This window comes from Megachile rotundata, chromosome 1 (assembly GCF_050947335.1).
Source record: "Megachile rotundata isolate GNS110a chromosome 1, iyMegRotu1, whole genome shotgun sequence".
NCBI classification, from domain to species: domain Eukaryota; kingdom Metazoa; phylum Arthropoda; class Insecta; order Hymenoptera; family Megachilidae; genus Megachile; species Megachile rotundata.
In genome coordinates this window covers 23,167,710-23,181,913 of record NC_134983.1, presented here as the reverse complement: position 1 = coordinate 23,181,913, position 14,204 = coordinate 23,167,710, and the positions used below count along the sequence as shown (strand labels likewise).

Below are 14,204 nucleotides of genomic sequence, written 5' to 3'. Positions count from 1 at the left end.
CTCCTGTTTCTTATAAATCATCCTTTTTTGTCTATTTGCTTATTATTTTTAAGGGAATGCTAATAACAAGCATGTCAATCAATCAAACCACATGCAAATAACTGAAATAATGTATATGTCAGTTGTTAGTGATTGATGTCAATAATTAAGGACTTGTATGCACGTTCTTACATAAATTTAACTTATGGAAAATAATTTCAAAATGGTTGCAGAAATATTACTTAGAGAAAAATCTTTGAATTTTATGATGCACAATTGTATAGAAATTATAATATACACTTTAATGCATTGTAAAGTACTTGTTTAAATTGCCAGTAATTGGATGCTTTGGGCCTATCAATGCCCGCCGGCTACACGCCCTTGCGGTTGCAATTGCCCTCCGCTGTTCCTATAATGGACGATTTGATTCGGTAGGGGTCCTTATGGATCCTGATATATCAGGAGTATTGTACCTTTCACATATGGTTTAGGCGACATTTCATAACACTTTCGCTAGCTTTAAACCACCGTTGCTATCAGCAGGCTCTATTATCTAGCTTGTAATTATTAAAGGATAGAGGTTAACAGGGTTTAACAACTATAATATACCTAGTATTCGTAGTAACAGAATTCTGCAATATTTATTCAGAAATTTCTTTCAAGTGACACTAAGCGTATTGCTCCTTAATCAAGCAATTATTCGATGAACTCTACATCGCCAAACGTAGGATTTATAATCGTAAAATCTGGACAACATTCCTCGTAAATGAACAATTGTCCCAGAACGTTTCAAGATGTCCAGCTTTAGACTTCTCTCGGTATACACGTGTTGCGTGTCGAAAGGAAGTTTGAATTGCCTGAAGTTGGTCCGTTCTCGCATTTCCCGGTCGGGATAGAGGGAAAGAAGGAAGGGAAATTGACGCAGTAAAAAAAAAAGAAGAAACGTGGCTCGTACGTCCAACGGTTAAGTTAGGCCGTAAATCGCGCGACGGGTCGGGACTCGATCGGTGATAAGTCATAAACGCGCATGAAACGTAAAAATAAGCGGCGGTGATTTGTAGATCGGCGCGACGAAAATTTGTGCCAGTGTGTCGTAACGAGATGGTGGAATACACGGGTGTTTAATAATCGCGATTATTTTATGCAACCTCTCCTTCGGCCCCGCTAAATCACGTCTAAAATATTAGCCGTGAGATTATAAACGATACTCGTCGCGATTACGATCCTCGCTCGTATATCACCGGCGATGTCCGACGACGAACCATCAAATTAGTTAGCCTCGAAGGTGTTCTTTCCACTTGACGAAATTCGAGGGAGAATTTTAGCGGGAACGATCGTAGGCCGAAGACGAATTTATCGTTGAACGATTTGGAACGATTTGCGGCTCGTCGAGTCCGCTTTGTAAATGTTTCACGTTATCTGGAGTGGTCGAGGTGCCGGCGCACAAGAATAGTAGAAAATAATCGATAGAGTAGGACTGCGGTTGTTTGAAAGTAGCTGGAAAATACGCGAGTGTTGTGGGACGTTTGATCGAAGTTGACGGACGACGTCCAGATTTGGTCAACGATGTGCGGCGCAATTGATAGACGAAGGATCGAGTTACAGACTGATAGGAATAAATTGGCTGAATTGTTGTAACTGTATAATATCGAAAGTTCATCGTCGAATTACTCTTTCATGTTTTAATCGAAAAAGAGAATCTTTTCACTGCGGTTATAGTACACCAATATTCTTCTCAATTATACAAGTGCAATTGTAATCATGTTGCAACAATAAGTGTTCGAATTTGAAATAAATGTCATGTACATTGTGATATGCACAGAGTTTGAAGACAACGAAAATTTGTGTTTCTGCAATGTCTTTCATGCTTAAAATATACATATTATGAAAAACGAGCAACTCATTCGTCGACAAATTCGAACCGCGATTTCTTGCCGAATGAAAGTTCACCAAAGTTGGTCTCACGGTGTTCGGATACCGCAACTGGTCCCAAAGGGGCCCGATTCATTACAACGTTCTCATAGCCACTCAGTGAAAAAGCAACCGAAAAAACGTAGGTCCATAAAGAAAAAGGAAGAAACAACGAATGGAATCGAATGGCCTTAGCCACAAACGCCCACATTCCCTTTCCTGCGAGAAGGTAGCGTCACTGTCGCACATTGTGATAAAATAGCGGAGTAGGTGTGCAACTCTAAAAACAAACTTCTAATTCCCTTGTTAGATTAATAATGTTGTTACTAGCTTCGAAAAACTTGGAATCGGAACTGACTTAGAAAGTTCAATTTTTATACTATGATAGACATTTTTGTAAAAGGAAGATGACTTGAAAAATGCATGTAATATACGGTGAGGTTGCATTGAACAGTGATTCATGAACAATGATACGCGTTCTAAAAGAACAAGAGTTGTAGACGATCTTGAAGGTCTTGATCGAAAATAGATCTCCATATTTAATTAATATATCAACAAGATTTTACAATAACAAGATTTTGGTTAAATACGCAAGGTGTATAATCATGTTCCATAAAGAACAGCAAGAGTTTTGGTCAGCTCAGCAATACATTATTTTCATAAAGATAAGCATAGTTATAAATGGTGACTAATTATTAAACAAAGCTAAGTAATAATTCTCGTTGGACAACTAATATATCGTCCAAGAGTTAAATACGCAAGATTTATAAGTCCCGTAAGGAAGTGAAAAACCTGATGACCAAGTGGAAAGGAAAAACAGTTATAAAGAGATATTGTCCCGTTTAATCCGAACGCGGTTCGCGGGTCGAAGTTTAACGGTGAGGCACGATTACGTAAACGGTGGTCGGGTGAAGTAGCCCTCGTGAAATCGGCGGATAACCGAGTCGGCTATAAAAATACGGAAACGAGCGGCGCGGAGACAAATAGAGTGCGTCGCCTCCGAGATGGAGCACGAGGTGGACGAGTGGAGGGGGTCGAAAGAGGGCCCACGGCGATTCAGGCAGAGTCCAAGGGGCCGGGGATCCACCTGCCCCCGTGGTTCAAAGGAGATAAGACAGCGAGCGCTGGTCGCGTTCACATTAGTCGCCCCGCGTGATTTACTGCGCGGCCAGTATGATTCAGTCAGCGGGGAATTTGACGAAGAATTAATGGTATTATGATATCGTGTGTAACTCTATGTATGTGCGCCCGGGCCATAAATCAGGCTGCATTGTAAGGCGCGGGGGGCCCTTTCCTTCGTCGTTCCTGTCCCTCTCTCTCTCCGTCTTTCTCCTTTCCGCTCTCGGCTTTACTTTCGGCTCGCAGCGTGTCCGGCCTCTCTGGAACGAAGGCCGAAGCCCATTCGACGGGCCTCCCAAACGGGATACGAAAACCAAAGCTCCTTTCCATACGTCTCCCGACTTCCTTCTCGCTCGCTACTCGCGCCTCCTCCTCTCTCGTTTTTTCCTTCGTTCCCTGTGTTTCTCCGCTTTCTTAGCGTGCTCCACACTGCGGGGGGTTAAACTTACGCCAACGAGTAGTTGCACGGAATCGAACAAATCCTAGATGCTTGCCACGGAGAAGACGTATACAGATTATGTTATACAATTGCACCAAGAATTTTCGCCATAGGCTGACTTAAATCGGGTCCTAAGGTGAAGCGAAAGAAACGTAACTTCTGTGCTTCGAATGGAGACATATGCAGATTACGAATAGTTGCACGAAGAGAATTTTCACCGAAGAGTGACTTGCATCGAGTGTTCTTTGGCGGGGAACAAATGTAACCTGGGATAGAGAAGACACGCGTAGATTACGTTATACGAGAGTAGTTGCACGGAGAGAAACTTCACCGAAGGCTGACTTGAATCGGGTACTAAGGTGGGGTTCTAAGGTTACGCGAAACCTAGTGCTTCGGGTAGACATATGCAGATTACGTTACACAAAAGCAATTGCACAGAGAGAAACTTCGCCGAAGGCTTACTAGGACTTGCAGTTAGGCTCTAAGGTTAGGCAAGGAGCGAGTAACCTCGACTGCGATTCATATAGAAAAGACACGTAGATTGCGCCAACGAAGAAAATCTTCACCGAAGACTTGCATCGGGAACTTGGGGTTAGGTCTAAGGTTAGGCGAGTCAAACGTTACCTATTCTTTACATAAAGAAGACACGTACAGATTATTTGAAAGATCTTGACTTCAAAATGGATGCTTTGCATGTGAGATTACTGTCATGTTTTCTGGTGAAGGGATCAGGAATGTTTTAGCAACACGCGATATTACTCTCATAGGTAATATTGTTTACAAGAGTCACTTTTGCAAGATGGTTTACAAGATTCTCTTGCAGGAATTGTCTTAACAATTGTAGGACAGAATAGTCTTAGCAATTGTATTTGTCATAAGATAATTTCGTCAGAGAACATTTCTTTGAGGTTAGGTTAAAAGTCCCTTTTATTTAGTTCAGAGTTCTAAAGGTACTAAACTTATGTATAACTGCTGATTGCCTGAACAGTTATAACGAGAAAATTATTAATAAAGATTAATCTTCTTCATTTAACCCCGCAGAACTAACATAAGAGCATACCACCTGTAATAATTACTGCTAAATGAAAAAATAATGACTGAATATTCTTTGTTAAAAGTATTCTATCCAGGAGATTCCCACCCGGTTTCAGATTTTATCTAAAACTGAAAGGATAACGACCTCTGAGATCATACGTTATTAATGACGTCTGAATCTCTAATTAATTTAAGTTCTAGGATTTTAAGCGTTTCGGTGCTAGAGGAAGCAAGGCTATTTAGCGGAAGAATCTTTGATAAAAAATTGATATTCGCCATTTTGAGGGATATCGAGAAACATAACCTTAAAAGTATGGCGTCTCTATGCATAAGGATTTCATATATTTAAAATTGAAATGAAAATTTGTGGATAAAGTTTAATTCTTCTCCATTAATGAGAGTTCATGCTTTTGAAGAAAAATGGCGACAACTAACATGGGTATATTTGCCTGTCTCAAAGAATATTTTGAAACCTAACCTCCTCAGAATTAAAGTAATAAATACGTAATACGATCACATCTTCGAATTTCCCAAATTATCATAATTGAAGAAATACATTTGACCATCTCCATCAACACCCTCATCAAGAAAAGCAAAAGAACCTAACTTCACACAATAGTGCACCAAAATATCCTGCATACACGTGTGTCTAATAACTCCAGAACCTTATGGTACTTCAACCTGTCGCTACGGAATAAATTCTAAATAAATTCAACCGACTCTGCCATCCATGAAAACTCTTCGGTGAGGAACGCGAAACATAACCCTACACATTTCAAGAACGTACAACGCGTGTCTAGTTATTTTAGAACTTGATCAACAACCTCAACAGAAGAAAATTTAAATAAATTCAATCTCTTCAACCACGAAATCTCATCTTCGATGAATGCGAAACATAATCCCAACAGACAGTGCCGCATATCTAGTAACTTTAGACACAGTCTAAATCTAGTTACTTTCAGACTAGATGCGCGTTAATCGCGTGGAAAGAGTTGGTCATTTGAGCACCGTCGGACAAGGAGCCTACAAAGTTCCAAATTCGCGTTTCGGCGTACAACGAACCGGGTTCGAATTTGTCGGGTACGTCCACCGTGTCTCTTGGAGCAATTCAACAGCAGTACAGGGTTAATTGCACGCTTCTACCGTAGAAGACGGCGCTGTGATAATTGGTTTCTTCTTCGCGGAATCGTGTAGCAAGTAGTGACCGTAAATCACGAACCGTTGCACGAACGTCGGAACCGTCAAAGGGGTGATTGTGCTCGAGATAATTATGCTAGGTAATTTCTGACCTGGCCGTGTCTTCTTTAAACGATCCCGAAACCAAAGAACCCCTTGTGTCCCTCCTTCGATCCTTTCCTTTTGCAAATACACCGGAGTTTTGCATCAAGGTCGCTGTGTACGTTTTCGTTCGCGAAGAACTTTGGGGACATTTAATTATAAACGTTTGCCAGAATGCAATTTTGAGTCGATAGAATTTTGGGGATTGGGGACTCAACCAACTCATCAAATTCATAAATTCCCAAATTTCTGCAAACGCTTGAAAATCTTGGGAAAAATGGGACTTCTGCAAATTCCAATTCTCAAACATTCAAACTTCCCAACTCTAAAATTGTCAGAAATAAAAATCCCCGACTAATATTTTCACCAGCTCTACCTAGCAAACTAATGTCATCAAATTGCACTTTAGAAACACCGAGGAAAGAAATCAAATATCGATGATTAATTAACGAGCCATAATCCCTTTTAACACTGCAGAACGACAGGTGAATGCAACATTATTTATGAAATGCCCTGGTAATTGAAATCATTACATAAATCACTGTGTACAGTTAGAATGCAAAGTTGAAGAGATTTCTTATTCCAAAAGGCGCTAAAACGTGATTGATTTATCGTTCGATAAATATCATTTTAATTACATGCGTAGTACAGAGAATTTATTTACTTATTCCCTATAATTAATTATTTCGCTTGGAAATCTTAACGCATTGCTAACCAATCGGAAAGATTTACCATTTCGCTTAGTAATACACGGTTTTCTTTCTTCCTGTGAGTTATTTCAAAGATATGATAATCAGTATTTAAATACGCGAAGTTATTTTCCCACCGAGTGCTTAAATTTCAGATGAGAATGCATGGAGATAGCGCGTTAAAATTCTTGGTGGAAACGGTTGTGTACACTGCAACTTGTTATTATTTCGATTACCATCGTTGCACAATAAATTTTCCAGGTATTGTCGCATAAATGTAGCACAATATTGTTGTGTTAAAAATAATGTCACTGAATTTATTTTGTCCTCAGTTAAATAAATTTCGGGAAGATTCTAACCTAACTTCGAGCTGGCGACTAATGACCTTTCTTCACATTTTGTTAGAAAATTTCCAAGAATTCTACCGTACAGAAAAATTGCTAAAAATACAGTAAATAATAATTGAAATGGTAGCTAATTTCGAGCCGCAGCGAATTAATTCGTAAAACATACAAACGTCCCCGAATTCAGTTGTCAGCTTAATAAAATTGATGCAGTTGGCAAGGTGTAGTACTAAATTTTCCACCAAGTTAGCAAGGTCTTATTCGTTTCGAGAAACTGCATTCAGAACACAAATGATCGTTGAAGACCAAACAGATGAGAGGGTACTTCTCGAGCAATAAAATCGCACCCCATTCGTTTCTTTGGAGGGTTAAACCAGTTCCCGGTTCCCAAATTAACCTATTGTATTCAACATACGTTCTCACTAAATCCTTCATGCATTACAGGCATTAAATCTTGCCGTGTTTCTGTTGAAAGTGGACTTCTTGTTAATACTTTGACTTTGACCAGGTTACTCACGCTCGGATGATCGGCCACCCCTTTTATGGACTTATCCCCTGAGTCTCTGAAAAGTCTCTCAAGATACAGTCATGATAACTGAATACCAACAGCCAATTATATTTGCATTTCCAGATTTCGTACCTTCAGAGCTACTTTTTATATTGAAACCGTTGTGTAAACTTCTTTGTTTGTTTCTCTTAAAGAACTGCATCAATTTTTGAATAATTAACGTGCATTATTTATATATGCAGCTGTAGATAATAGCTTTCAAACAACGTCAACTGTGTACCTCACAAAGTAAAATAAAAATAAAGATAAAAGTAAATATATCTTTGTGGAGATGCTTTTTTTGTAGATCAAATTTTAATACGTACATAAAATTAATTATGTATGTATTAAAAAATTTGATCTACAACAAAAGCATCTCAATATGTAGTTACATATGTAGTTACACATGTAGTTACATATGTAGTTATACATGTAGTTACATATGTAGTTACACATGTATTTACATATGTAGTCACATATGTATTTACATATGTAGTTACACATGCAGTTACATATGTATTTAATACACACATATTTACATATGTAGTCACATATGTATTTACATATGTAATCACATATGTAGTTACATATGTAGTTACACATGCAGTTACATATGTATTTAATACACACATATTTACATATGTAGTCACATATGTATTTACATATGTAATCACATATGTAGTTACATATGTAGTTACACATGCAGTTACATATGTAGTTACACATGCAGTTACATATGTAGTTACACATGCAGTTACATATGTATTAAATACACACATATGTATGTATATGTTAAATTTAATGTATTTAAGTACGTATTTAAAAATATATACATTACTTAAAAATACATAAATTGCATTTAAATTTAAAACTACAGTAACGAAGGTTGCTAACATTCTATAGAAGTGGCGACAGTTGGTCAAAGAGCACCGCTCGCGAGACCACCATGGGTCACAAAAGAAGCGAGGAAGTGTCAAAAACTGGTAAGAGGTCGAATGTCTGTTAGACGATCGTCGCGTTGTTTTTCGTCACGGGATAATAGGCCTCGAACAAGGTCGAAAGCGGAAAAGAACGGCTAAATGTGTGGCGTAAGAAAATAGACAACACGAATATTCGTGTCCAAGGGTGAAATAATTGATTCGTCATGGATCCGTTCGGCTTGTTCAAGCGTCGCGACGCTAAGTGTTGGATATACGAAACGTTCGAGCTTCTGGAGAAATAAACGAAGTATCCGCTGCTCGCGCGTTCGATTATCATCGGAAACTAAAAATACCGCGCTCGATGTGTAAGGAAGCTTTCGTTAATAATAACCACCGATTTCCCCGTTGTCGCGAGAGGAAAATGAGTTGTTTGCGGATTTGTATCCGAGTCTAAAGTGGATTATGAGATTAGAAGTCTAATATGTTCCTGCCACGTGGGACGTTCGATCATTCTCTTTTTTTTAAACTGTTGTACAAACTGTTTTTTGTTCTTGGGTGCTTTTTGAAGGTTGCCTTCTCATGGTAATGTCTCAGGATTTATTTTGTTGTTAGGTTTTATTGTATGCGTACATTTACTAAACTAAAATATAATATATCAAAGAACACTTGATCGTTACAAAATATGAAAGAAACTTCTATTTACACAAATCTATAAAATTTATTTGCAAATGTCAAAATTAAACACTTTGAAAATGGAGCAGACATTTCTATACTGTAGCAGATATTTCAAAGTTGATTTTGCAATTGAAAATTCGTGTGAGAGCCAACATTTGCACCTCAGATGTGTACAAATATTCTTATTTGTAAATATTTGAAGATCCAATCTTCGATTCTGTGTCAGTGTAATTTTAAAAGTTGACAATAAAATAAAAATCTAATACAAAAGTTATACTCGATGTCACATAACCTTGATTACTTTACGTAAACTTGACATCACGCCTGTCCCAAGACAAAGATTACTGTGGCTGTTGAATAATGTATATGTTATATAACCAAAAAATTGTTTCATATTGTAAGATGTGAATAATAATTTCCTTGAGACAACCTCTAACACGGATTTGATATAAAAAAAATGACTAACCTCGAAAATCTAGCAATATTGAGAAATAAATAGTTTTACAAATTCGCTGATTGAAGTTATTCAAATTATCTGTGAATCATCTGATTTCTTCAGAATCAATTTACATCTCTTAATACAATCCACGTAAAACAGAAAATTAGAAGATGTTTCCAAGAAAATAAACGCAATTAAAGTTCGTCTTCAAAGTATAATTATCCCCACAAAAACAAAGTAAATGTCCGCAGAAAAGCACCGTAGAAATTAGAAATCCGAGGAGGGGTTAAACGTCGTAAGGATTCGAGTAACGGTACAATATGGCGGCCACTATAATTCTTCTTAGGTACACGAAAATGCGCAATTCGTTGCGCAGGTGTCGAATAAATGGCGGTAAATTGATTAGCTCGAGCGAAGTGCAACGATCAAAATCAATGATTCGTTTGCATAGATTCTCCGCGAGTTGCTTTTAGAAAGTCTTCGTTGAATTCTTATGGAAGGAGCCAGTTCCTCAATAAAACAGTACCGATAAGAAATAACTTGCGAGGTGCATCCGTGTTTGACCAGTTCCATGAAAGTTCTGGCAAATCTGGTGTCGCTAATTTTTTCCCACTTCGACTTTCTCTGTTTTCCATTCCGCGATTGATCGAGACGCAATTTTCTTGATGAACCTTTCCGTATGTCAGTGAACACTTTTTTGTCACTTTATGGTATCAACTTTTCTATTCTTTTCGTATCAGTGGTTCTGTTCTTATATTAGGAGACGGTATTATTTTTTTATTTTTTATATTACTTTGTAGAATGGTATTAATTTTGCAGTTAATTTTCATATTACTTTGTACAATGGTATTAATTTTGTATTCAATGCTCGTAGAAATTTTAATTACGAATTTGTGAATAATAATCAAGAGCACATGTACTTTGTTCTGTGAATTTTTTTTTATTTAAAAAAATTAATTGATACCCAATTTTTTTATTTAAAAAGATTTTAAGAATACCTTGAACAACGTAAAATATATAAAATGTACCAGAGATGCATACAAAAATATCAAATATGTTAATACATATTTTTAAGGTTGAAATGTGTCAAGTGTTAATGTATTAACCGTTAGTTAGAGCATCAGGTAATAAATTAGCAACATCAGAGATGTTCGATTTCGCTTCAGAGCATAAACTGGTCCCTTTACGAAGAACAGTTTATCATTCAATCGAGGACAAGCAGATCATTCGCAAAACCCATAATCAAAAGCGACCACTTCGTGGGTAACGAGAACCATGCAACCATTACCAGTACCATTTTGCGAACTTAACAGCGGCAATAATGACAACCAATTTTGAAATTAAGGGGTCTTCTTGCTAAACTCGAAAGCACTTTTAAGTTACCGATGTTGGAATGCTCATGAATTTCTGTGGAAGATTATTAAACACTTTGTAGCAGTTCACAACGTTTATAATAATAGGTAGATCTTTTTGACAAAAATAAATATACGAGGTATTTTTTGAATTTGTATCCAGTTCAAAAAGTAGAGAACTACAAAATCTGTTTGTAAGTTTAATTGTATTAATAATCGATAGGAACTGTACTGCTAGTCTAATCTGCTTATCGAAACCTCGATGCGGGCCGTAGGGGTATATTTGTTTGATCGATTGCAATAAATAGGTGCATTAAGAATTGATCGGTTGAGGGTGGTCGCAGTTAGGCCAAAGCTAGAAACAGTATACCTCGAAGAATTTATGATTGTGATCATTTTTTTAAAATTGTCGGAATGAAGTGTTCTTGACTTCGCTTCAAAGTATAATTTAATTGAATAAAAGTTGCACCTGCTATACATTTCATTGAATAAGTTGTACTTTCTAATTAAATATACACATCAAACTATATTAATGTAACATTTCGGTTTGATACCCAACATCTGACTACTGAAATGACAAAATGATGAAACGATACTTAACCAATATCCCAGAAAATTTACCCGAAGAAGGTGCAATATAGTACACAGCTACTAATCACGAAACAAATAAATATACCATCGTCAAATAAGAAAATCGAGTAACAAGATTGCACCCAGAATATTTTCTCCAAAAATACTAAAACGATATTAAGTGAATAAAGTAGTTCACGAAGAGAGTACCAGTTCACAGTGAATTTCGGTACTGTGGATATAAAATCATGAAAGAGTTCGAACGATCCTCGAGGGCTGCAATGCCGGAGGATGATGAGAGCGTATGCAAACGCGTGTAAGCGATTACCATGGGTAACAGGCGAAACTAACACGGGAACGCAATGCAGGAACTGGTTTTCCCAGTCGCGTCGCATATTTCATTTTAGTAACAACAAAAATTCTTTTCATTAGTATGCATTAATCAATCAACGCGCATGACCAATATGCTGTCAAATATATTGCTAGTTCCTTAGTTAACGTTACACACACGCTCTCGTCGCCCGCACACGCTGCCATTTTTCTTCGGGGGATCGAACTTTTGCACGCGAACGGTTAACAATAGTTAATTTACTCGACGGTTCGCTACTTCATCAGGGTTATTTCTTTTTATCGAGGCGGCGTTTCAACGACCGCGACGTTCGCGGATCACACTGCGCACAATTTCTTACAAGTTTGCAAATCTTCTTGTTAACTGCGGTTTATGGTATTGAGGCATGTGTGTATTGAGATTCGTAGAAATACAAATCATGCAATTTATGGACTGTAATGGATAAATACGATTTATGGTTTTGTACGTTAGTCTCGGTCTAAATTACTGGATTTATTGTTTTCGTCAGATACTGTTTTATTAGACGCTATGTCTTTTACAGATTGTTTGTTAAAATGTAAAGTTTTATGTCATCTGTTTTTGTCAACATTGCCGGCATTGCAGTCTCTCGAGTTTTGGATTCCTTTTGACTACTCAAAGAAGTTATTTTCCAAAATAAAAACATATTCAGTTACAAATATCTATGTTTCACCTTCAAAATAAATTGACGTTTCATCTTTAACAATTGAAAAAAAAATCAGAAAAAATGTCTACATCCAACAGACTCTGTTCGAGTATATTCCGATAAAAGTATCATAAAATTGCATTACAAAAGTATTATAAAAACGATAGAAAGTATTATAAAAACGATAGAAAGCGCAGATTAGAGAAGCATGTAACGAAATAAATTTGTAGGGCGATTTCACGTGGGTGTATATCCGCAAAGGGTTAAACGATGGATGTAACTAATAGGAGTGAAATCGAAGCGAGGCCACAGTACAAATCACTTATTAGGACATAAATTTTCATTGCGAGCAGCTAGTGCAAACGGGATGAGCCGATGGGGTAAAATGGATGTGTGCCGGGAGCGAAGTGGGCCGCCTGTTGCTGCGTGGCCCGCTCGCCACGGGGATTCTTGATCCTTATGCTCCTGCAGTCGCTCTTTCGGCTCGACAAACCCCTCCCGAAGGAGGATTCCCGCTCCTGAAAATTTACGAGCTGCCGGTGAATGGCTTGGCCAGACCGCCTCGTCTCGACGCGCCACGCCATCACGCTACACGCGTTCCGTGGTTTTCCCGCGACAAAAGTGCCGGAAAACCGAAGCCCAACCGATGTCTTTTTTTCTGCTTATTGCGGGATGTCTTTATATGGTTTGCTTTTCTGACAATGACAACCCTGGGTCGTTACTACAATTCAACTGACGTTTCCACCTTTTTGATGTTTATATCGGCGTCGGTGCAACCCCTTACACTTATTTTTGTTTACTTAAAGAATATTTTGTATTTTTAATTATTGTTTCCTTGTTGGCAGATGATTGACCACTTTTCTAGTTCGAGAAATTTCTTCAGAAATTATCTATTTAGCGAAATTATTGTCCCTCTAGAAGTTATTATTCTGGCTTGGTGAAGTTCCTCTAAAAATTATTATTTTAAATTTGATGAAACTGTTGTTTGACTAGAAGCCATTATTTCTGTTTTGACAAAATTATTTCTGTGCTATTAAGTGTCAGTATTATCTCTTTGACTATGTTTATAACGTGTATGAGATTGTATGTAGATTTAGCTAACACTTTGAGGTTAACTCTTTGAGGTTAAGTGCATTAATTGTCCACCTTGAGTCATTTTCTTTAAGATCTCTAACAACGTGCGTATTTAATGATATACAATTTAAAAAGTATATTTTTCTATTAATATACGAAGAATACATAGCAATGATCCATTTATGCACATCTCGAAACATGCGCATAACGTCTCTGTTGCCTCAATCTCCCTAGACGATCGGCTGTTTAATTAACCACACTTTTCTCTTTCTCTCGGTTTCTCTTCGACAAATTGTCCTGGGTATTAATAGCCGTTTAAAGGAGGCAGGGTAAAAAGATAGAGAGGAATCCGTGGCTCGTATGAAACAGGCCGTTCGCTGGCCCAGCCCGAACGAATCATTGTAAAAAAACAGTGTTTCGCTCCCCGGGAAATTTATGGCCTGCTCTTGAATGGCGTCTGTTCGTGCGTCTTGGGGGTTTTGATACGACACGAGCACCGGAACAACCGGGCACAATGATTGTTGCGAACGTGAGCAGCAAGTATTCCCTAGAATAATATCGGGAACGATTTAACGCGTAACATCCACGTATTATACAATTCTACCTGACAAACTCTACGGCGTTTGAGTTATTTATGCGAAATCGGGATACTGCCTTTGCTAGGGTCGTTTATTGGTTTTGTAGTAAAGGATTGAACACGCTAATGTTTTATCGATCGACTATGGTTATTTTACTGTGCATTCTTTCATTCAGTGTCTATTTTTATAAGGTTCTAAAATTTTACTTTATAAATTATTCTATTTTTCTGTTTTATATTTAC

General features: G+C 37.6%; 1 protein-coding gene across 1 annotated transcript in view; it reads left to right on the top strand.

Moving 5' to 3' along the window:
• The window catches only part of LOC100877272 (Sex combs reduced), a 48,793-nt gene that overhangs the window by 2,700 nt on the left and 31,889 nt on the right, over positions 1-14,204 (top strand). The gene's annotated exons all lie outside the window — the stretch shown is intronic.